Here is a 23,234-nt window from a genome sequence, read left to right as displayed (position 1 = left end):
CTGCTCTGCCTGAGCAGAACCATCACCGCCATAGGTTGTCAAATAACCCGGGTTTAACCCACACAGGTAAGTCCAATGGGGTGCAGGCATGTCCTCTATGCTTACAGCTTCCCGTGGGTGTTGGTTTGATACCGTTTGGGGACAGCCAAGGAGGCATCTGCAGGCAACAAAGGTAGGTGTGTGCTTGTGTGTGTGTTTCCTATGCAGATCCTAAGCCCAGTGTCACATGCAAGTAGGAGGAGTAAGAAGGGTTCCTGGCAAATCCGGGTTATGGATTGCATTTAAAAAGGCCCCGTGGGAGTGCAATGGGCCCCTGTCTTGCTGCTTAGCAATAATGGTATGGGTTTAGGTTCTGCTGTGTGTACTGGTGGTTGACTGCCCCCCAGCCCAGAGTGTGCATGGAAAATTGTCTGGCAGCCTCCCTGACAGCAAGCAGTGATAGTGCCCATGAAGGGCACCTTGTTGGGCCCGCCCCTTTCACGGTTATCGCTTCTCGGCCTTTTGGCTAAGATCAAGTGTAGTATCTGTTCTTATCAGTTTAATATCTGATACGTCCCCTATCTGGGGACCATATATTAAATGGATTTTTGAGAACGGGGGCCGATTTCGAAGCTTGCTTCCGTCGCCCTATGCATTGACCTGATATGGCAGTATCTTCGGGTACAGTGCACCACCCCCTTACAGGGTTAAAAAGAAAGATTCCTACTTTCATTGCTACCTGCTTGCTGGCTAGCCAGCTAGCCAGCCCTGTGGGCCTTGCTGCTGCTGCAGCCAAAAAACAAAAGGTGGTGCTGCTGCTGCTTCTGCTGCTTCTGCTTCTGCTTGTGTCTGGCCGCTGTTGGAGCGTCCAGGCACAGGACTTCTGCTGCTGCTGACTAAATGGCCTCCTTAATTGGATCATTTGAGTAGCCAGCACACCTGTGCAGGTAGGGCATGACATGATAGGCAGCTGCCTTGATAGCGGGTGGGTGCTGAATGTTCCTAATTGACAAAATAAGATTAATGCTTATGAAGAAATATAAAATCTCATCCCTTCCCCAATATCGCGCCACACCCCTACCCCTTAATTCCCTGGTTGAACTTGATGGACATATGTCTTTTTTCGACCGTACTAACTATGTAACTATGTAACATAACATGGGGGGGGGGGGGGGGTCTCCTGGCTGTTCACACAGGTGTGTCATTGCTGTACATTGACCATGCATTGCTTCTGTGGTATTGCAAAGGCAAAGACAAATGCTTCCAGCCATCCATTGCACTAATGGATTGGTCATCAGCTGGCTGTCTATGTCCCGCATCAATATAGACCAAAGTACAGAGGGTTAGGCTATGCTATTGTGCACCTACCTGATGCATCAGAAGGTGCGAGGCCCTTGCTAAATTCTGTGCACAGACTTTGAGATCTATACTTTAGACTGTATCTAAACCTGCTCCAACATGGACTGACATTCTGGCCTACTTTCAGCCGATGCGACTTGTCTGTCGCTGAACAGTCGCTTTTTATGTATTCAGCACCTATGTATAATGTTGTAAAAATGCTCTAGAAGCTAAAGTCGCAGAAATGTCACACATATTTGGCCTGCAACTTTCTGTGCGACAAATTCAGACAGGAAAAATCAGTATAAATCCTTAGAAAATTATCCCCCAGTGTCTCCATCTGCTGGCGGTATTGAATAAGCATTGCTGCACTGATGGGGTATGCATTAGACGAAAAAAAAGAAGAAAAAGAAGAATAATACGCCCAGAAAAGAGGCGAAAAGGAGAAAAACGTAAAAAAACGTGAAAAAAAAGTAAGAGGAAGAGAAGGGAAAAAAAGGTGGAAATGGGTTTAAAAGTGATTTCGGCGGAGAAATATATATATATATATATATATATATATATATATATATATATATATATATATATATATATATATATATACGCGCACACACACACATATATATAAACGTATTCTCCGTTGAGATATTGCAGCCGCTGCTGTGTCCAGGCCCAGGAGCCTTAGCACTGTGCTGTGATGTCACTCAATACCACTGACATCACTAGGTGTAAACAACATCTCTCCTTTGCTGTGTATGTGACTATGGAGCTGTTTGGTGATGTCGTCTATTATGGCCTTCATAGAAGCAACAGGAGATTGTTGCATCCATCTAGAACCCTCAGAACTACAGTGCTATGATGTCACTCACTTCCACAGGCCTTGCAGAGTGTAAACAACAACAACCCAGCTTTGTTGTGTATGTAACCATAGGGATTTGTGATGTCACCTAGAACCTTCACAGCAGCGACAGCTTTATGAGGAGCATCAGCACTGCTCTGCCTGAGCAGAACCATCACCGCCATAGGTTGTCAAATAACCCGGGTTTAACCCACACAGGTAAGTCCAATGGGGTGCAGGCATGTCCTCTATGCTTACAGCTTCCCGTGGGTGTTGGTTTGATACCGTTTGGGGACAGCCAAGGAGGCATCTGCAGGCAACAAAGGTAGGTGTGTGCTTGTGTGTGTGTTTCCTATGCAGATCCTAAGCCCAGTGTCACATGCAAGTAGGAGGAGTAAGAAGGGTTCCTGGCAAATCCGGGTTATGGATTGCATTTAAAAAGGCCCCGTGGGAGTGCAATGGGCCCCTGTCTTGCTGCTTAGCAATAATGGTATGGGTTTAGGTTCTGCTGTGTGTACTGGTGGTTGACTGCCCCCCAGCCCAGAGTGTGCATGGAAAATTGTCTGGCAGCCTCCCTGACAGCAAGCAGTGATAGTGCCCATGAAGGGCACCTTGTTGGGCCCGCCCCTTTCACGGTTATCGCTTCTCGGCCTTTTGGCTAAGATCAAGTGTAGTATCTGTTCTTATCAGTTTAATATCTGATACGTCCCCTATCTGGGGACCATATATTAAATGGATTTTTGAGAACGGGGGCCGATTTCGAAGCTTGCTTCCGTCGCCCTATGCATTGACCCGATATGGCAGTATCTTCGGGTACAGTGCACCACCCCCTTACAGGGTTAAAAAGAAAGATTCCTACTTTCATTGCTACCTGCTTGCTGGCTAGCCAGCTAGCCAGCCCTGTGGGCCTTGCTGCTGCTGCAGCCAAAAAACAAAAGGTGGTGCTGCTGCTGCTTCTGCTGCTTCTGCTTCTGCTTGTGTCTGGCCGCTGTTGGAGCGTCCAGGCACAGGACTTCTGCTGCTGCTGACTAAATGGCCTCCTTAATTGGATCATTTGAGTAGCCAGCACACCTGTGCAGGTAGGGCATGACATGATAGGCAGCTGCCTTGATAGCGGGTGGGTGCTGAATGTTCCTAATTGACAAAATAAGATTAATGCTTATGAAGAAATATAAAATCTCATCCCTTCCCCAATATCGCGCCACACCCCTACCCCTTAATTCCCTGGTTGAACTTGATGGACATATGTCTTTTTTCGACCGTACTAACTATGTAACTATGTAACATAACATGGGGGGGGGGGGGTCTCCTGGCTGTTCACACAGGTGTGTCATTGCTGTACATTGACCATGCATTGCTTCTGTGGTATTGCAAAGGCAAAGACAAATGCTTCCAGCCATCCATTGCACTAATGGATTGGTCATCAGCTGGCTGTCTATGTCCCGCATCAATATAGACCAAAGTACAGAGGGTTAGGCTATGCTATTGTGCACCTACCTGATGCATCAGAAGGTGCGAGGCCCTTGCTAAATTCTGTGCACAGACTTTGAGATCTATACTTTAGACTGTATCTAAACCTGCTCCAACATGGACTGACATTCTGGCCTACTTTCAGCCGATGCGACTTGTCTGTCGCTGAACAGTCGCTTTTTATGTATTCAGCACCTATGTATAATGTTGTAAAAATGCTCTAGAAGCTAAAGTCGCAGAAATGTCACACATATTTGGCCTGCAACTTTCTGTGCGACAAATTCAGACAGGAAAAATCAGTATAAATCCTTAGAAAATTATCCCCCAGTGTCTCCATCTGCTGGCGGTATTGAATAAGCATTGCTGCACTGATGGGGTATGCATTAGACGAAAAAAAAGAAGAAAAAGAAGAATAATACGCCCAGAAAAGAGGCGAAAAGGAGAAAAACTTAAAAAAACGTGAAAAAAAAGTAAGAGGAAGAGAAGGGAAAAAAAGGTGGAAATGGGTTTAAAAGTGATTTCGGCGGAGAAATATATATATATATATATATATATATATATATATATATATATATATATATATACGCGCACACACACACATATATATAAACGTATTCTCCGTTGAGATATTGCAGCCGCTGCTGTGTCCAGGCCCAGGAGCCTTAGCACTGTGCTGTGATGTCACTCAATACCACTGACATCACTAGGTGTAAACAACATCTCTCCTTTGCTGTGTATGTGACTATGGAGCTCTTTGGTGATGTCGTCTATTATGGCCTTCATAGAAGCAACAGGAGATTGTTGCATCCATCTAGAACCCTCAGAACTACAGTGCTATGATGTCACTCACTTCCACAGGCCTTGCAGAGTGTAAACAACAACAACCCAGCTTTGTTGTGTATGTAACCATAGGGATTTGTGATGTCACCTAGAACCTTCACAGCAGCGACAGCTTTATGAGGAGCATCAGCACTGCTCTGCCTGAGCAGAACCATCACCGCCATAGGTTGTCAAATAACCCGGGTTTAACCCACACAGGTAAGTCCAATGGGGTGCAGGCATGTCCTCTATGCTTACAGCTTCCCGTGGGTGTTGGTTTGATACCGTTTGGGGACAGCCAAGGAGGCATCTGCAGGCAACAAAGGTAGGTGTGTGCTTGTGTGTGTGTTTCCTATGCAGATCCTAAGCCCAGTGTCACATGCAAGTAGGAGGAGTAAGAAGGGTTCCTGGCAAATCCGGGTTATGGATTGCATTTAAAAAGGCCCCGTGGGAGTGCAATGGGCCCCTGTCTTGCTGCTTAGCAATAATGGTATGGGTTTAGGTTCTGCTGTGTGTACTGGTGGTTGACTGCCCCCCAGCCCAGAGTGTGCATGGAAAATTGTCTGGCAGCCTCCCTGACAGCAAGCAGTGATAGTGCCCATGAAGGGCACCTTGTTGGGCCCGCCCCTTTCACGGTTATCGCTTCTCGGCCTTTTGGCTAAGATCGGGGTTTATTGCCTCGGTCGGCGCTGAGGGTGCGAGTGAACTGCGCCGCGACTAGCTGCGTAGGTGATCAAGACTGTGGTACTCGTTACCGACAGATTTGGAAAGATGGCTGGATCCAACATGTCTGCAGTGGAGAAGACCGTACGCATCAAGGTGCTAACCACGGATCGTCTAAGAAACAGCATTGAATACATCGGCCATACCATTGTTGAGCGACTGGCAGGATTTTCCTTGAGCGACCTCTTTTGTGTCCAGGAGAACAAGCGCCAAGGTATTTATGACGTGTCCTTCTTATATGATGCTGACTGCCAGAACTTTTATGAGTGCTTAAAACGGAACAGTGGAAGTGAGGTTTTGCGGGATGTGTCCTTTTATCCCCTTTTTGAAATGGGGACAAAGACTTTGTTTATCCACATGTACAATCCGTTTGTTGATGTCTCTATGATTAAGAACTTCTTGAGCATCTATTGTGAGTCTATTGCTGGTGGTACTAAGCAGACAAGCAGCATTGGTGTATTTAATGGCACGTATAAGTTCTTTGTGAAGTTGCGGCTTGATGGAGATTGCATTGGAGGCGTTAAGCACCCTCCGGCGAACTTTACCATTGCTGGTTTCAGAGGTTATCTCTATTACTACGGACAGCCATCTTTCTGTAGAAATTGTCTATTGTTTGGACATGTGAAGGAGGCCTGCCCTGGCAGTAAGAAATGCAGGAACTGTAAGCAACCGGGGCATGAGGCGGGTGCATGTCCACACCCGAGGACCTGTGACCTATGTGGGGAAGCTGGCCATGTGTACAAGAACTGTCCAGTGTTGAAGAGGAGGGAGGAGGAGAGGAGAATGGAAGAGGAAATGGTGGAGAGGAGGAGGGCAGCTGCAGCTGCGGCTGCAGTGGTTCCTGCAAGAGAGAGCGTTATTATTGGAGAGGTACAGAGTCCTGTGGTGGTAGAGGAGCAAGTGAAGGTGGTGGAGGAGCAAGTGGTGGTGGAGGAGGAGCAAATGGCGGTGCAAGTGGAAGAAGGGGAGATTGAGGATGCTCCCAGTCCCCCGGCTGAGGAGTCGCCGCAAATTGAAGAGTGGTCTTCTTCTGAGGGTGAAGACCGTGAGGAGAGACATAGAGAGAGAGAGGATGACTTTGATCTTTTTCGTCCCCCCAAGAAGACGGCCAGGAAGCTTTCTGGTGGACAGATGGAGTCGACGCTGGTGGCTACGGACAATCGGTATCAACCGCTATCTGAGAGCGACATGGATGCGTGCTCTGCGGGAGAAGCTTCTCCCACACCGCTGAGGAAAGCTACCTAAATAACTTTCTTCTTTTCTGTCAAATTCTTCCTTAGGGTTGTTAAGATGGTGGTATGTCTTTTTTAGTCGGTTCTATAAACGTTAGAGTCTTTAGAAGTAAAGTCAGAAGGACAGTAATTTTGGAGGACTTGGCAGGGAAAAAAGCGGACATTATTTGTTTGCAGGAATGTGGGCTAAATGATATTCCGGGGAAGGGAGAATGGGCTTATGGTCCTGCTGTTTGGTCGGTGTCTGGGCATAATAGGAATGATGGGGTAGGGGTGCTTTTTAAGAGCTTTAAGTTTGAAGTTTGTAGTTATGTGGTAATAGAGGAGGGGAGGTGTATCATGGTGGAGGTTAAGGTGCAGGGGGTTAAATTTAGGTTGATAAATGTGTATGCGCCGGTAAGGAGGGAGGAGCGGGTGGGGTTGTTGGAGGTAATTAAGAGGTTTCTGCCGGGTAAAATACCTTTGGTGTGGGTGGGGGATTTCAACTGTGAAATTAAGGGGAATGTGGATGTATCTGGGAATATTCTTAAAAGTATGGTGTGTGACTTTAAGTTAAAGGATGTGGCTGAAGCGTGTGGAGTGTGTCCTTTGTTAGATACATATTATTCCGATAGTGGAAGTCATAGTTCCAGACTAGATATGTGTTTTGTGTCTAAGGGTGTGTTATGTAAGAATTATATGCAAGAAAAAGTAGGATATTCAGATCATGAGTATGTGTGTTGTGAGTTAGTATTGGATGCAGATTGTGTGAGTGGGAGGGGTGTATGGAAATTAAATGTTAAATTGTTGGAAGTGGAAGGAGTGTATGATAGATATGTTAATAAGTATAGGGGTTGGTGTAAGAAAAAGAATGATTTTCCTGATATATTGTGTTGGTGGGAATGGGTTAAGGGTCAAACAAAAGTTTTCTTTAAAAGAGAGGGATATAAGCGGAATGCTGGGAGGAAGAAGAAGTATGAATGGTTGAATAAAAGATTGGTGTTTCTCAATAAGTTAAAGAAGTATGGCTGGAGTGTGGGTGAGCAGATTGAGGTTGTGAAGAGTGATCTAAAAAATTGGTTGAATGAGAAAGGTAAAGAGTTGATGTATCAAGCAAAACTTGATAAGTTAGAGAAAGATGAGAAATGTTCAAGATATTTCTTTAAAAAAGTTATTGGGAAGAGAGAGGATATGGTAAGAGTGTATGATGATGATGGCTGTCTGGTTAAAGGTAAAGCTGTGTTGGGAGTGGTTAAAAATTTTTATGAAGAGTTGTATGCGGTAAAAGATTGTGAAGAGGACTTGCAGGATGAAGTGTTGAGAGTGCTTGATAAGAGGGTGGATGGTAGTGAATATGGGACTCTGATGAGAGAGATTGGAGAGGAGGAAGTGAAGAGGACTGTGGATGGTATGTCAAGAAATAAAACGCCTGGAGAGGATGGGTTGCCTGTTGAATTTTATGCTTGGATTTGGGATGTTGTGAAGGATGATTTGGTGGAAGTGTATAGGTATATGTGGAGGAATGAGAGAATGGTGGAAAGTATGAAGAGTGGAGTGGTTGTGTTGATTTATAAGAAAGGTGATGTGAATGATGTGAGGAATTGGAGGCCGATAACTTTGTTGAATGTAGATTATAAGGTGTTTGCTAAAATAATTACAAATAGGATGAGAGATGTGGTTGAGCAGGTGATTGGAGAAGAACAAGTGTGTGGAGTGCCTGGGAGAAGAATAAATGAAAATTTGTGTTTGTTGAGAGATTTGTTATGGGATAGTATGAGTAGGAAACAGGAGGTTAGAGTGATGTCGATAGATTTTGAAAAGGCGTTTGATCGTCTGTCACATAGGTTTTTGTTTAGAGTATTAGTGAGAATGGGATTCCCGGGTGATTTTGTAAATGTTGTAAGGATGCTGTATGATGGAGTATATAGTAAGGTTTTGATAAATGGTTGGATGTCTGAGAAGGTGAAAGTATGTTCTGGTGTAAGGCAGGGTTGTCCGTTGTCCCCTATGGCTTTTATATGTGCTATGGAGCCATTATTAGAGATGTTGCGGCGGGATAAGTGTGTTAGAGGGTTAAAAATTCCAGGGAGTGGTGGGAGAGAAGTCAAAGTTTTGGCCTACATGGATGATGTGTGTATTTTGGGAGAGTCTGTGGCTGTTATGAGAAGGGCAAAGTTACTAGTTGGATTGTTTTGTGGAGCGTCTGGGTTTAAGGTGAATTGGGACAAAAGTGAGTATAAATGTTTTGGTAGTATGCAAGGAAGTGAGGATGTGGGTATGAATAATATTGAAGGTGGTATTCAGGTTTTAGGTGTTAAAATGGATGAAAGATTGGATGGGAGAGAAAGTTGGGATGATGTAGAGAAGAGAGTGTCCAAAAAATTGAGTCTTTGGAGGTTGAGAGATTTGTCTATGGTTGGGAAAGTGCTGGTTGTGAAAAGTGTAATATTGCCTATTTTATTGTATGTGGCAATAGTGTTTCCGCCAAGTTATATGGTTTTAAGGAAGTTAAAAAGAATTTTGTTTGTGTTTTTTTGGGGTACAAAAGTGGAAAGAGTGAGGAGAGAAGTTGTGATGAAGGATGGTAGTAAGGGTGGAATGGGATTTCCAAATCTAGATGTGTATTTGGGGGTGAATGTGGTGTTTGCGGTTAGAAGGATGATGAGAGGAGAAAAGAATTTTGCATGTATGTTGAGATATTTAGGTGGGCGTGTGTTATGCAAATTAGGTTGGCTGGAGAGAGATTTGAGAGTGCCTTATGCGTTTGTGTGCCCGAGTTGGTATTTGTATGTGGAAAAGTTTTTGGAGAGTTATAGGTTGATTGGTGTGAGAAAGGAGTTGTTTGAAAGTAAGAAGAATGTGTTTGGGTATGTCGCCGCAAGTGAGGTGGAGTGTCCGATTAATATGGTAAGAGGCCAGGATGTGTCTAAGGTGTGGAAGAGTTTAATGACAGATGGAATATCAAATAGACAGAGAGAGATAGGATGGCAGTGTTTGCATGGAGCCTTACCAGTAAGAGAGTTCCAAAGGAATAGAGGTATTGGAAGGAGTGAAATATGTCCGAGGGAAGATTGTAGTGGGGTTGAAAGTGTGATGCATGTGATTTGGAATTGTGACATGGCTCAGAATGTATGGAGAGGGATAGGTCCGTTGTGTAAGGAGTTGACTGGGATAAATAGGTTGTCATATGAGATTGTGATGTTTGGTCTTAGTATGATTGGAAGAAAGAATGAAAGAGTGTTGTTTGTGTTGTTGGCGATTGTGAAGGAAGTCTTGTGGGATGTTAGAAATTTATATGTGTTTAAGAGAAAAGATGTGACTGTGGAAGGAAGTTTAAGAATGATTCTGGATAGGTTGTACACCGTTTATTTACGTGATAAAAAGAAATTAGGTGAAATAGATGCAGAGGGGATATGGAAATTTTTGAAGTGGAGACATGTTGTAAGGGTGTAATGGTGATGGTATTTGAATTTGTTTTGAATTTGCTTTGAACAAATAAAGAATGACCTAATGATGAGTTAGACTTCACCATGAGTCAAAAATGACGCGTTATCTAAGTGGTGTTTAGTCTAAACCTAAAAAAATAAAAAAAAATCTGTTCTTATCAGTTTAATATCTGATACGTCCCCTATCTGGGGACCATATATTAAATGGATTTTTGAGAACGGGGGCCGATTTCGAAGCTTGCTTCCGTCGCCCTATGCATTGACCCGATATGGCAGTATCTTCGGGTACAGTGCACCACCCCCTTACAGGGTTAAAAAGAAAGATTCCTACTTTCATTGCTACCTGCTTGCTGGCTAGCCAGCTAGCCAGCCCTGTGGGCCTTGCTGCTGCTGCAGCCAAAAAACAAAAGGTGGTGCTGCTGCTGCTTCTGCTGCTTCTGCTTCTGCTTGTGTCTGGCCGCTGTTGGAGCGTCCAGGCACAGGACTTCTGCTGCTGCTGACTAAATGGCCTCCTTAATTGGATCATTTGAGTAGCCAGCACACCTGTGCAGGTAGGGCATGACATGATAGGCAGCTGCCTTGATAGCGGGTGGGTGCTGAATGTTCCTAATTGACAAAATAAGATTAATGCTTATGAAGAAATATAAAATCTCATCCCTTCCCCAATATCGCGCCACACCCCTACCCCTTAATTCCCTGGTTGAACTTGATGGACATATGTCTTTTTTCGACCGTACTAACTATGTAACTATGTAACATAACATGGGGGGGGGGGGGGTCTCCTGGCTGTTCACACAGGTGTGTCATTGCTGTACATTGACCATGCATTGCTTCTGTGGTATTGCAAAGGCAAAGACAAATGCTTCCAGCCATCCATTGCACTAATGGATTGGTCATCAGCTGGCTGTCTATGTCCCGCATCAATATAGACCAAAGTACAGAGGGTTAGGCTATGCTATTGTGCACCTACCTGATGCATCAGAAGGTGCGAGGCCCTTGCTAAATTCTGTGCACAGACTTTGAGATCTATACTTTAGACTGTATCTAAACCTGCTCCAACATGGACTGACATTCTGGCCTACTTTCAGCCGATGCGACTTGTCTGTCGCTGAACAGTCGCTTTTTATGTATTCAGCACCTATGTATAATGTTGTAAAAATGCTCTAGAAGCTAAAGTCGCAGAAATGTCACACATATTTGGCCTGCAACTTTCTGTGCGACAAATTCAGACAGGAAAAATCAGTATAAATCCTTAGAAAATTATCCCCCAGTGTCTCCATCTGCTGGCGGTATTGAATAAGCATTGCTGCACTGATGGGGTATGCATTAGACGAAAAAAAAGAAGAAAAAGAAGAATAATACGCCCAGAAAAGAGGCGAAAAGGAGAAAAATGTAAAAAAACGTGAAAAAAAAGTAAGAGGAAGAGAAGGGAAAAAAAGGTGGAAATGGGTTTAAAAGTGATTTCGGCGGAGAAATATATATATATATATATATATATATATATATATATATATATATATACGCGCACACACACACATATATATAAACGTATTCTCCGTTGAGATATTGCAGCCGCTGCTGTGTCCAGGCCCAGGAGCCTTAGCACTGTGCTGTGATGTCACTCAAAACCAGTGACATCACTAGGTGTAAACAACATCTCTCCTTTGCTGTGTATGTGACTATGGAGCTGTTTGGTGATGTCGTCTATTATGGCCTTCATAGAAGCAACAGGAGATTGTTGCATCCATCTAGAACCCTCAGAACTACAGTGCTATGATGTCACTCACTTCCACAGGCCTTGCAGAGTGTAAACAACAACAACCCAGCTTTGTTGTGTATGTAACCATAGGGATTTGTGATGTCACCTAGAACCTTCACAGCAGCGACAGCTTTATGAGGAGCATCAGCACTGCTCTGCCTGAGCAGAACCATCACCGCCATAGGTTGTCAAATAACCCGGGTTTAACCCACACAGGTAAGTCCAATGGGGTGCAGGCATGTCCTCTATGCTTACAGCTTCCCGTGGGTGTTGGTTTGATACCGTTTGGGGACAGCCAAGGAGGCATCTGCAGGCAACAAAGGTAGGTGTGTGCTTGTGTGTGTGTTTCCTATGCAGATCCTAAGCCCAGTGTCACATGCAAGTAGGAGGAGTAAGAAGGGTTCCTGGCAAATCCGGGTTATGGATTGCATTTAAAAAGGCCCCGTGGGAGTGCAATGGGCCCCTGTCTTGCTGCTTAGCAATAATGGTATGGGTTTAGGTTCTGCTGTGTGTACTGGTGGTTGACTGCCCCCCAGCCCAGAGTGTGCATGGAAAATTGTCTGGCAGCCTCCCTGACAGCAAGCAGTGATAGTGCCCATGAAGGGCACCTTGTTGGGCCCGCCCCTTTCACGGTTATCGCTTCTCGGCCTTTTGGCTAAGATCAAGTGTAGTATCTGTTCTTATCAGTTTAATATCTGATACGTCCCCTATCTGGGGACCATATATTAAATGGATTTTTGAGAACGGGGGCCGATTTCGAAGCTTGCTTCCGTCGCCCTATGCATTGACCCGATATGGCAGTATCTTCGGGTACAGTGCACCACCCCCTTACAGGGTTAAAAAGAAAGATTCCTACTTTCATTGCTACCTGCTTGCTGGCTAGCCAGCTAGCCAGCCCTGTGGGCCTTGCTGCTGCTGCAGCCAAAAAACAAAAGGTGGTGCTGCTGCTGCTTCTGCTGCTTCTGCTTCTGCTTGTGTCTGGCCGCTGTTGGAGCGTCCAGGCACAGGACTTCTGCTGCTGCTGACTAAATGGCCTCCTTAATTGGATCATTTGAGTAGCCAGCACACCTGTGCAGGTAGGGCATGACATGATAGGCAGCTGCCTTGATAGCGGGTGGGTGCTGAATGTTCCTAATTGACAAAATAAGATTAATGCTTATGAAGAAATATAAAATCTCATCCCTTCCCCAATATCGCGCCACACCCCTACCCCTTAATTCCCTGGTTGAACTTGATGGACATATGTCTTTTTTCGACCGTACTAACTATGTAACTATGTAACATAACATGGGGGGGGGGGGGGGGGTCTCCTGGCTGTTCACACAGGTGTGTCATTGCTGTACATTGACCATGCATTGCTTCTGTGGTATTGCAAAGGCAAAGACAAATGCTTCCAGCCATCCATTGCACTAATGGATTGGTCATCAGCTGGCTGTCTATGTCCCGCATCAATATAGACCAAAGTACAGAGGGTTAGGCTATGCTATTGTGCACCTACCTGATGCATCAGAAGGTGCGAGGCCCTTGCTAAATTCTGTGCACAGACTTTGAGATCTATACTTTAGACTGTATCTAAACCTGCTCCAACATGGACTGACATTCTGGCCTACTTTCAGCCGATGCGACTTGTCTGTCGCTGAACAGTCGCTTTTTATGTATTCAGCACCTATGTATAATGTTGTAAAAATGCTCTAGAAGCTAAAGTCGCAGAAATGTCACACATATTTGGCCTGCAACTTTCTGTGCGACAAATTCAGACAGGAAAAATCAGTATAAATCCTTAGAAAATTATCCCCCAGTGTCTCCATCTGCTGGCGGTATTGAATAAGCATTGCTGCACTGATGGGGTATGCATTAGACGAAAAAAAAGAAGAATAATACGCCCAGAAAAGAGGCGAAAAGGAGAAAAACGTAAAAAAACGTGAAAAAAAAGTAAGAGGAAGAGAAGGGAAAAAAAGGTGGAAATGGGTTTAAAAGTGATTTCGGCGGAGAAATATATATATATATATATATATATATATATATATATATATATACGCGCACACACACACATATATATAAACGTATTCTCCGTTGAGATATTGCAGCCGCTGCTGTGTCCAGGCCCAGGAGCCTTAGCACTGTGCTGTGATGTCACTCAATACCACTGACATCACTAGGTGTAAACAACATCTCTCCTTTGCTGTGTATGTGACTATGGAGCTGTTTGGTGATGTCGTCTATTATGGCCTTCATAGAAGCAACAGGAGATTGTTGCATCCATCTAGAACCCTCAGAACTACAGTGCTATGATGTCACTCACTTCCACAGGCCTTGCAGAGTGTAAACAACAACAACCCAGCTTTGTTGTGTATGTAACCATAGGGATTTGTGATGTCACCTAGAACCTTCACAGCAGCGACAGCTTTATGAGGAGCATCAGCACTGCTCTGCCTGAGCAGAACCATCACCGCCATAGGTTGTCAAATAACCCGGGTTTAACCCACACAGGTAAGTCCAATGGGGTGCAGGCATGTCCTCTATGCTTACAGCTTCCCGTGGGTGTTGGTTTGATACCGTTTGGGGACAGCCAAGGAGGCATCTGCAGGCAACAAAGGTAGGTGTGTGCTTGTGTGTGTGTTTCCTATGCAGATCCTAAGCCCAGTGTCACATGCAAGTAGGAGGAGTAAGAAGGGTTCCTGGCAAATCCGGGTTATGGATTGCATTTAAAAAGGCCCCGTGGGAGTGCAATGGGCCCCTGTCTTGCTGCTTAGCAATAATGGTATGGGTTTAGGTTCTGCTGTGTGTACTGGTGGTTGACTGCCCCCCAGCCCAGAGTGTGCATGGAAAATTGTCTGGCAGCCTCCCTGACAGCAAGCAGTGATAGTGCCCATGAAGGGCACCTTGTTGGGCCCGCCCCTTTCACGGTTATCGCTTCTCGGCCTTTTGGCTAAGATCAAGTGTAGTATCTGTTCTTATCAGTTTAATATCTGATACGTCCCCTATCTGGGGACCATATATTAAATGGATTTTTGAGAACGGGGGCCGATTTCGAAGCTTGCTTCCGTCGCCCTATGCATTGACCCGATATGGCAGTATCTTCGGGTACAGTGCACCACCCCCTTACAGGGTTAAAAAGAAAGATTCCTACTTTCATTGCTACCTGCTTGCTGGCTAGCCAGCTAGCCAGCCCTGTGGGCCTTGCTGCTGCTGCAGCCAAAAAACAAAAGGTGGTGCTGCTGCTGCTTCTGCTGCTTCTGCTTCTGCTTGTGTCTGGCCGCTGTTGGAGCATCCAGGCACAGGACTTCTGCTGCTGCTGACTAAATGGCCTCCTTAATTGGATCATTTGAGTAGCCAGCACACCTGTGCAGGTAGGGCATGACATGATAGGCAGCTGCCTTGATAGCGGGTGGGTGCTGAATGTTCCTAATTGACAAAATAAGATTAATGCTTATGAAGAAATATAAAATCTCATCCCTTCCCCAATATCGCGCCACACCCCTACCCCTTAATTCCCTGGTTGAACTTGATGGACATATGTCTTTTTTCGACCGTACTAACTATGTAACTATGTAACATAACATGGGGGGGGGGGGGGGGGTCTCCTGGCTGTTCACACAGGTGTGTCATTGCTGTACATTGACCATGCATTGCTTCTGTGGTATTGCAAAGGCAAAGACAAATGCTTCCAGCCATCCATTGCACTAATGGATTGGTCATCAGCTGGCTGTCTATGTCCCGCATCAATATAGACCAAAGTACAGAGGGTTAGGCTATGCTATTGTGCACCTACCTGATGCATCAGAAGGTGCGAGGCCCTTGCTAAATTCTGTGCACAGACTTTGAGATCTATACTTTAGACTGTATCTAAACCTGCTCCAACATGGACTGACATTCTGGCCTACTTTCAGCCGATGCGACTTGTCTGTCGCTGAACAGTCGCTTTTTATGTATTCAGCACCTATGTATAATGTTGTAAAAATGCTCTAGAAGCTAAAGTCGCAGAAATGTCACACATATTTGGCCTGCAACTTTCTGTGCGACAAATTCAGACAGGAAAAATCAGTATAAATCCTTAGAAAATTATCCCCCAGTGTCTCCATCTGCTGGCGGTATTGAATAAGCATTGCTGCACTGATGGGGTATGCATTAGACGAAAAAAAAGAAGAAAAAGAAGAATAATACGCCCAGAAAAGAGGCGAAAAGGAGAAAAACGTAAAAAAACGTGAAAAAAAAGTAAGAGGAAGAGAAGGGAAAAAAAGGTGGAAATGGGTTTAAAAGTGATTTCGGCGGAGAAATATATATATATATATATATATATATATATATATACGCGCACACACACACATATATATAAACGTATTCTCCGTTGAGATATTGCAGCCGCTGCTGTGTCCAGGCCCAGGAGCCTTAGCACTGTGCTGTGATGTCACTCAATACCACTGACATCACTAGGTGTAAACAACATCTCTCCTTTGCTGTGTATGTGACTATGGAGCTGTTTGGTGATGTCGTCTATTATGGCCTTCATAGAAGCAACAGGAGATTGTTGCATCCATCTAGAACCCTCAGAACTACAGTGCTATGATGTCACTCACTTCCACAGGCCTTGCAGAGTGTAAACAACAACAACCCAGCTTTGTTGTGTATGTAACCATAGGGATTTGTGATGTCACCTAGAACCTTCACAGCAGCGACAGCTTTATGAGGAGCATCAGCACTGCTCTGCCTGAGCAGAACCATCACCGCCATAGGTTGTCAAATAACCCGGGTTTAACCCACACAGGTAAGTCCAATGGGGTGCAGGCATGTCCTCTATGCTTACAGCTTGCCGTGGGTGTTGGTTTGATACCGTTTGGGGACAGCCAAGGAGGCATCTGCAGGCAACAAAGGTAGGTGTGTGCTTGTGTGTGTGTTTCCTATGCAGATCCTAAGCCCAGTGTCACATGCAAGTAGGAGGAGTAAGAAGGGTTCCTGGCAAATCCGGGTTATGGATTGCATTTAAAAAGGCCCCGTGGGAGTGCAATGGGCCCCTGTCTTGCTGCTTAGCAATAATGGTATGGGTTTAGGTTCTGCTGTGTGTACTGGTGGTTGACTGCCCCCCAGCCCAGAGTGTGCATGGAAAATTGTCTGGCAGCCTCCCTGACAGCAAGCAGTCATAGTGCCCATGAAGGGCACCTTGTTGGGCCCGCCCCTTTCACGGTTATCGCTTCTCGGCCTTTTGGCTAAGATCAAGTGTAGTATCTGTTCTTATCAGTTTAATATCTGATACGTCCCCTATCTGGGGACCATATATTAAATGGATTTTTGAGAACGGGGGCCGATTTCGAAGCTTGCTTCCGTCGCCCTATGCATTGACCCGATATGGCAGTATCTTCGGGTACAGTGCACCACCCCCTTACAGGGTTAAAAAGAAAGATTCCTACTTTCATTGCTACCTGCTTGCTGGCTAGCCAGCTAGCCAGCCCTGTGGGCCTTGCTGCTGCTGCAGCCAAAAAACAAAAGGTGGTGCTGCTGCTGCTTCTGCTGCTTCTGCTTCTGCTTGTGTCTGGCCGCTGTTGGAGCGTCCAGGCACAGGACTTCTGCTGCTGCTGACTAAATGGCCTCCTTAATTGGATCATTTGAGTAGCCAGCACACCTGTGCAGGTAGGGCATGACATGATAGGCAGCTGCCTTGATAGCGGGTGGGTGCTGAATGTTCCTAATTGACAAAATAAGATTAATGCTTATGAAGAAATATAAAATCTCATCCCTTCCCCAATATCGCGCCACACCCCTACCCCTTAATTCCCTGGTTGAACTTGATGGACATATGTCTTTTTTCGACCGTACTAACTATGTAACTATGTAACATAACATGGGGGGGGGGGGGGGGGTCTCCTGGCTGTTCACACAGGTGTGTCATTGCTGTACATTGACCATGCATTGCTTCTGTGGTATTGCAAAGGCAAAGACAAATGCTTCCAGCCATCCATTGCACTAATGGATTGGTCATCAGCTGGCTGTCTATGTCCCGCATCAATATAGACCAAAGTACAGAGGGTTAGGCTATGCTATTGTGCACCTACCTGATGCATCAGAAGGTGCGAGGCCCTTGCTAAATTCTGTGCACAGACTTTGAGATCTATACCTTAGACTGTATCTAAACCTGCTCCAACATGGACTGACATTCTGGCCTACTTTCAGCCGATGCGACTTGTCTGCCGCTGAACAGTCGCTTTTTATGTATTCAGCACCTATGTATAATGTTGTAAAAATGCTCTAGAAGCTAAAGTCGCAGAAATGTCACACATATTTGGCCTGCAACTTTCTGTGCGACAAATTCAGACAGGAAAAATCAGTATAAATCCTTAGAAAATTATCCCCCAGTGTCTCCATCTGCTGGCGGTATTGAATAAGCATTGCTGCACTGATGGGGTATGCATTAGACGAAAAAAAAGAAGAAAAAGAAGAATAATACGCCCAGAAAAGAGGCGAAAAGGAGAAAAACGTAAAAAAACGTGAAAAAAAAGTAAGAGGAAGAGAAGGGAAAAAAAGGTGGAAATGGGTTTAAAAGTGATTTCGGCGGAGAAATATATATATATATATATATATATATATATATATATATATATATATATATACGCGCACACACACACATATATATAAACGTATTCTCTGTTGAGATATTGCAGCCGCTGCTGTGTCCAGGCCCAGGAGCCTTAGCACTGTGCTGTGATGTCACTCAATACCACTGACATCACTAGGTGTAAACAACATCTCTCCTTTGCTGTGTATGTGACTATGGAGCTGTTTGGTGATGTCGTCTATTATGGCCTTCATAGAAGCAACAGGAGATTGTTGCATCCATCTAGAACCCTCAGAACTACAGTGCTATGATGTCACTCACTTCCACAGGCCTTGCAGAGTGTAAACAACAACAACCCAGCTTTGTTGTGTATGTAACCATAGGGATTTGTGATGTCACCTAGAACCTTCACAGCAGCGACAGCTTTATGAGGAGCATCAGCACTGCTCTGCCTGAGCAGAACCATCACCGCCATAGGTTGTCAAATAACCCGGGTTTAACCCACACAGGTAAGTCCAATGGGGTGCAGGCATGTCCTCTATGCTTACAGCTTCCCGTGGGTGTTGGTTTGATACCGTTTGGGGACAGCCAAGGAGGCATCTGCAGGCAACAAAGGTAGGTGTGTGCTTGTGTGTGTGTTTCCTATGCAGATCCTAAGCCCAGTGTCACATGCAAGTAGGAGGAGTAAGAAGGGTTCCTGGCAAATCCGGGTTATGGATTGCATTTAAAAAGGCCCCGTGGGAGTGCAATGGGCCCCTGTCTTGCTGCTTAGCAATAATGGTATGGGTTTAGGTTCTGCTGTGTGTACTGGTGGTTGACTGCCCCCCAGCCCAGAGTGTGCATGGAAAATTGTCTGGCAGCCTCCCTGACAGCAAGCAGTGATAGTGCCCATGAAGGGCACCTTGTTGGGCCCGCCCCTTTCACGGTTATCGCTTCTCGGCCTTTTGGCTAAGATCAAGTGTCTTGCCCTAAGGTATTCGGGTACCCCTCTCCTCGGCCTTGTGGGATCGCCCAGGTTTATTGCCTGGGCTTCACCCACCTGCTGCTATTGGGGAGAGGGCTTAGTCCCAGGATAACGGGAAGGTGATCATCGGAGGACGGGTCTGCCGGAGAGGATGGCTAATGCGCCGAACGCTCCTAATACAGTACGGCTGTTTATCGAGGAGGAAAAGAGGAGTGCCTACGGGATTTTGCATGTCCAGCAGAAGGTCGTGGAAGGAGTGCTGAGGATGCCGCATGCTTCCATCTTCTGTGTCCAGGTCTTTCCCAGCCAAGGATTCTTTGACGTGACCTTCTACAACCTGGATGATCTCCGTACCTGTCTCTACCGGAGTAAGGAGAATGCTTCTCACCCTGACCTACAAGGGATCCGATTCATTTCCTGCGAGGCTCGGCCTAAGAAAGTTCCAGTGGTAGTGCATATGTACAACCCTTTTGTGCGGGATGAGGAGATCCAGACCTTTCTAAGAAGGTATTGTGTGTCTGTTTCTGGTGCGGAGAGGAAAAATAACATCCTGGGGACTTTCACAGGCATGAGACGTTTTTGGGTGGAGTTTAGGCCTGCCCCCGAGGGTGGTGCTGAAGGTTTTTGTCACCCCCCGCAGAACTTTGCGATAGGGAACAACAGGGGGTTTCTGCACTACCCGGGGATGCCAAGTTTTTGCCGGGACTGTTTTTGCTTTGGTCATACCAGAGAGAACTGTACAACCGGGCAGGTTTGCAGGAACTGCCACAAGCCTGATCACCGCACTGCAGACTGTCCCGAGAAACGCAAGTGTCATTTCTGTGGTTCTTCGGATCACCTGGCTAGGAGTTGCCCCACTTACCAGTCCGGGGCACCCCGATCATATGCAATGGCTCTTCGAGGTGGGACAGTTCCTGAGGACTCCAATGCTGCCAGGGCAGGCGATGCAGAGGTTAGCGTGCTGACCAGTGAAGCAGAGTCTGCCCCTGTTTTTCCTTCCATTTCTAGGTCTGTTCCGGATGCTTTGGTGGCAGAGGGGGAGAAGGCGGAGTCTGTTTCGGGGGCATCTGTTTCGGAGGCCTCTGATCCCCCAGAGGAGATGACTGTGGACAAAGAATCCTTGAAGAGAAAGATGCCGGTGGAAGAATCGGAGGATGACTGTCCGACTCCTCAGAGTCAAAGGATTGAGGACTTTCCTAGCCCGGGAAGGGAGGAGGCAGGTGGAGGGTCGTCATGTCAGATTGATTCTGACTCCTCTTTATCCTCCCTGGGCACAGGTTATTTGGAGGAATGTTCAGTCAAAAAATTGACAAAGACTCTTAAGTTTAAGGAAGGGGAGGCAAAAAATAAGGGTAGAGGTCGGGGAAAGGCTAGGCCTCCTTTTGATAATGCTTGATTTTGTATTTCCTTTTTTTCCTTCAAATGTTTGAATGAGTTTAACAATTGGTTCTCTAAATGTCCGCAGTATTAGATCTTTAGAAAGGAGATCCGCCATTTTTGATTTACTTTCTAGATATTCTTTTGATGTTCTAGGTCTCCAGGAGTGCTGCTTGGATGGGGAGCCAAATATCTCCTGGCCTTATGGGCAATCGGTATGGTCTGGTTCAATGGAACGTAATTCGGGGGTGGGGATTTTGTTCAAAAGTAATGAGTTTGTTGTTAAAAAAGTTGTCCATATTGTTCCGGGTAGGGTATTATTAGTGCATTTTATTTTCAGGGGTTTCACATATAAAGTAATTAATGTTTATGCTCCAACTGGGAGGAAGGAAAGAGGGGAGGTGTTTGAGAAATTATATTTCTTTTTGAGTGGGAGGGATGATGTGTTCCTTATAGGGGATTTCAATTGTATAATAACAGAGGGGGATAGGAGTAGTACTACGGTGGGTGGTGGGTCTGGTTTAGACAGTACTAGTAAGCAGCTTAAAGAGATTGTAAATTTATTTGGGTTAAAGGATTCCTTTGTTGCCCATAATGATGGTACTATCGGTTATACATATTTTTCTAACAATACAAGTTCGCGTATTGATTTCATTTTTGTCTCAAAACTAATGTCTGTTTCTAATTTCAGACGGAGGAGGTTACCGTTCACGGATCATGCCTGGATTGAGTGTGTGGTAAAAGGTGGTGGTCTAAGTGAGTATGGAAAGGGTGTTTGGAAGTTGAATGTGTCTTTATTGGATAATGAATGTGTATTACAAGAATATAGGGAGCGTTTTGATGGATGGGTGTTGAGGAAGGATGCATTTTATAGTGTGGTTGAGTGGTGGGAGTGGGTGAAGTTAGAGACTAAAAGGTTTTTTATTAAAAAAGGGTGTGAGAAAGGGAGGAAAGATAGAGAAGAGTATGAGAGATGGCAAAGAAGGTTAGAGTATTTGTATGAATTGAGGCGTTTGGGGATGAGTGTTGAGAAGGAGATTGAGGAAGCTCGTGGAAGTGTGAATGAGTGTCTGGAGAGGAATGGAAGGAAGATTATTGCACAGGCTAGGGTTGAAGTGAAAGAGAAGGATGAGAAATGTAGCAAATTTTTCTTTAAAAAGGCATTCAGTAAAAAAACTGAGATGATGAGTGTTTTTACGAATGATGGGGTAGAGGTCTTTGGTAAGGATGAGGTGTTAGAGGAAGTGTGGAAGTTTTATTCTGATTTATTCACGGAGAAGGAGCGGGACGTGACTCTAGAGGAGGAATGTTTGGGATATGTGGATAAGCGTTTGGATGAAATTGATGGGTTCTTTATGGAAGAGGATGTGAGGAAGAGTGAGGTGGAGGATGCTGTGAATGGGATGAAGAAAGGAAAAGTGGCAGGGAGTGATGGTTTGCCTGTGGAATTTTATCTTGTGTTTTGGGATATGTTAGGGGATTATGTATGGGAGGTGTGTAAGGAAGTACTTAGGAGAGGGAAGTTATCTAAAAGTATGAGTGAGAGTGTGACTGTGTTATTGTTTAAAAAAGGGGATAAGAGGGATCTTAAAAATTGGAGGCCTATAGCGCTCTTGAATTGTGATTACAAAATTATTGCTAAAGTTATTGCGAATAGGTTAAAGGATGTGATTGATTGTATGGTAGGTGAGGAGCAAATGTGTACAGTGCCTGATCGTAGGATTTCTGAATGTCTGTTAGGTCTGAGGGATGTATTGTGGGACTGTAAAACTAGGAAGCAAGGTGTGGCTGTTGTTACGGTGGATTTTGAAAAAGCGTATGATAGGGTGGTGCATGATTTATTGTTTAGGGTTTTGAGGAGGATGAATGTGCCGGACAGAATGGTGAAGTGGATTGAATGTTTGTATAGGGACATTTATAGTAAGATTCAGGTCAATGGTTTTCTGAGTAGGGAAGTGAGTATAAAATCTGGAGTGCGGCAGGGGTGTCCCCTGTCGCCAATTCTTTTTATTTGTATGATTGAGCCTTTGTTGGGGATGATTAGGAGAGATAAGGTGATGCGGGGTATAGAAATACCTGGTAGTCATGGGAAGGATATGCGAGTGATTGGTTACATGGATGATGTTACTGTTGTATGTAAGTCAATGGCAGGGGTAAGGCGTGCTAAGTTATTGATTGAGTGTTTCTGTTTAATGAGTGGGTTTAAGCTTAATGTTGGGAAGAGTGGTTGTAAATTTTTTGAGGGGTGGGGAGAGAGTGGGTTGTGCGAGTGGCCTGTGAGAGAGGGGGGTGTGGAAGTGCTTGGGGTGGTGTTTGATAATGATTTGTATGGGAAAGAAAGTTGGGAGAGGGTTTTGGGGAGGGTGGGGAATAAAATAAACTTCTGGTCTTTAAGGACTTTATCGATTGAGGGAAGGATTCTGGTTATTAAAGCTGTTATAATTCCTATTTTGCTTTATGTTAATTATGTGTTTCCTCCACCGGATAGGTGTCTGGCAAGAATTATCAGGCAGATCTTTGTTTTCTTATGGAATTCAAGGATGGAGAAATTGAGTCGTGGGAAGGTGGTGAAAAGCAGAATGCATGGTGGGAAAGGAATGATGAATGTGGAAGTGTTCCTGGCTGTGAAGTATGTCAGTTTTTGTCTCGCTGTAAGTAAGAAGGAATGTGTGTTTGGGTGCATGGTAAGGTATTTGGCTGGTAATGTGTTGTTGAAATATAAGCTAATGGAAAGGGACTTAAGGGTACCTGTAAGTTTTGAGG

General features: G+C 45.1%; 5 non-coding genes and 1 pseudogene across 5 annotated transcripts; all 6 read left to right on the top strand.

Annotated features, from left to right (window-relative positions):
• The first annotated feature begins 485 nt into the window (after nucleotides 1-485).
• On the top strand, nucleotides 486-676 carry LOC130321859 (U2 spliceosomal RNA). Its single transcript, XR_008867511.1, has one exon. It is a non-coding gene; the product is annotated as a U2 spliceosomal RNA (small nuclear RNA).
• Nucleotides 677-2,793: 2,117 nt separating this feature from the next.
• LOC130321968 (U2 spliceosomal RNA) lies at nucleotides 2,794-2,984 on the top strand. The gene has a single exon (XR_008867582.1). It is a non-coding gene; the product is annotated as a U2 spliceosomal RNA (small nuclear RNA).
• A 6,965-nt stretch (nucleotides 2,985-9,949) lies between these two features.
• On the top strand, nucleotides 9,950-10,125 carry LOC130321913 (U2 spliceosomal RNA; annotated as a pseudogene).
• Nucleotides 10,126-12,218: 2,093 nt separating this feature from the next.
• LOC130321967 (U2 spliceosomal RNA) lies at nucleotides 12,219-12,409 on the top strand. The gene has a single exon (XR_008867581.1). It is a non-coding gene; the product is annotated as a U2 spliceosomal RNA (small nuclear RNA).
• Nucleotides 12,410-14,492: 2,083 nt separating this feature from the next.
• LOC130321966 (U2 spliceosomal RNA) lies at nucleotides 14,493-14,683 on the top strand. The gene has a single exon (XR_008867580.1). It is a non-coding gene; the product is annotated as a U2 spliceosomal RNA (small nuclear RNA).
• A 2,084-nt stretch (nucleotides 14,684-16,767) lies between these two features.
• On the top strand, nucleotides 16,768-16,958 carry LOC130321964 (U2 spliceosomal RNA). Its single transcript, XR_008867578.1, has one exon. It is a non-coding gene; the product is annotated as a U2 spliceosomal RNA (small nuclear RNA).
• The last annotated feature ends 6,276 nt before the right edge of the window (nucleotides 16,959-23,234 follow it).

The sequence above is a fragment of the Hyla sarda genome, unplaced genomic scaffold (assembly GCF_029499605.1).
Source record: "Hyla sarda isolate aHylSar1 unplaced genomic scaffold, aHylSar1.hap1 scaffold_229, whole genome shotgun sequence".
In the NCBI taxonomy this organism is placed as follows: Eukaryota; Metazoa; Chordata; class Amphibia; order Anura; family Hylidae; genus Hyla; species Hyla sarda.
This window is presented reverse-complemented; position numbering and strand designations above follow the sequence as displayed.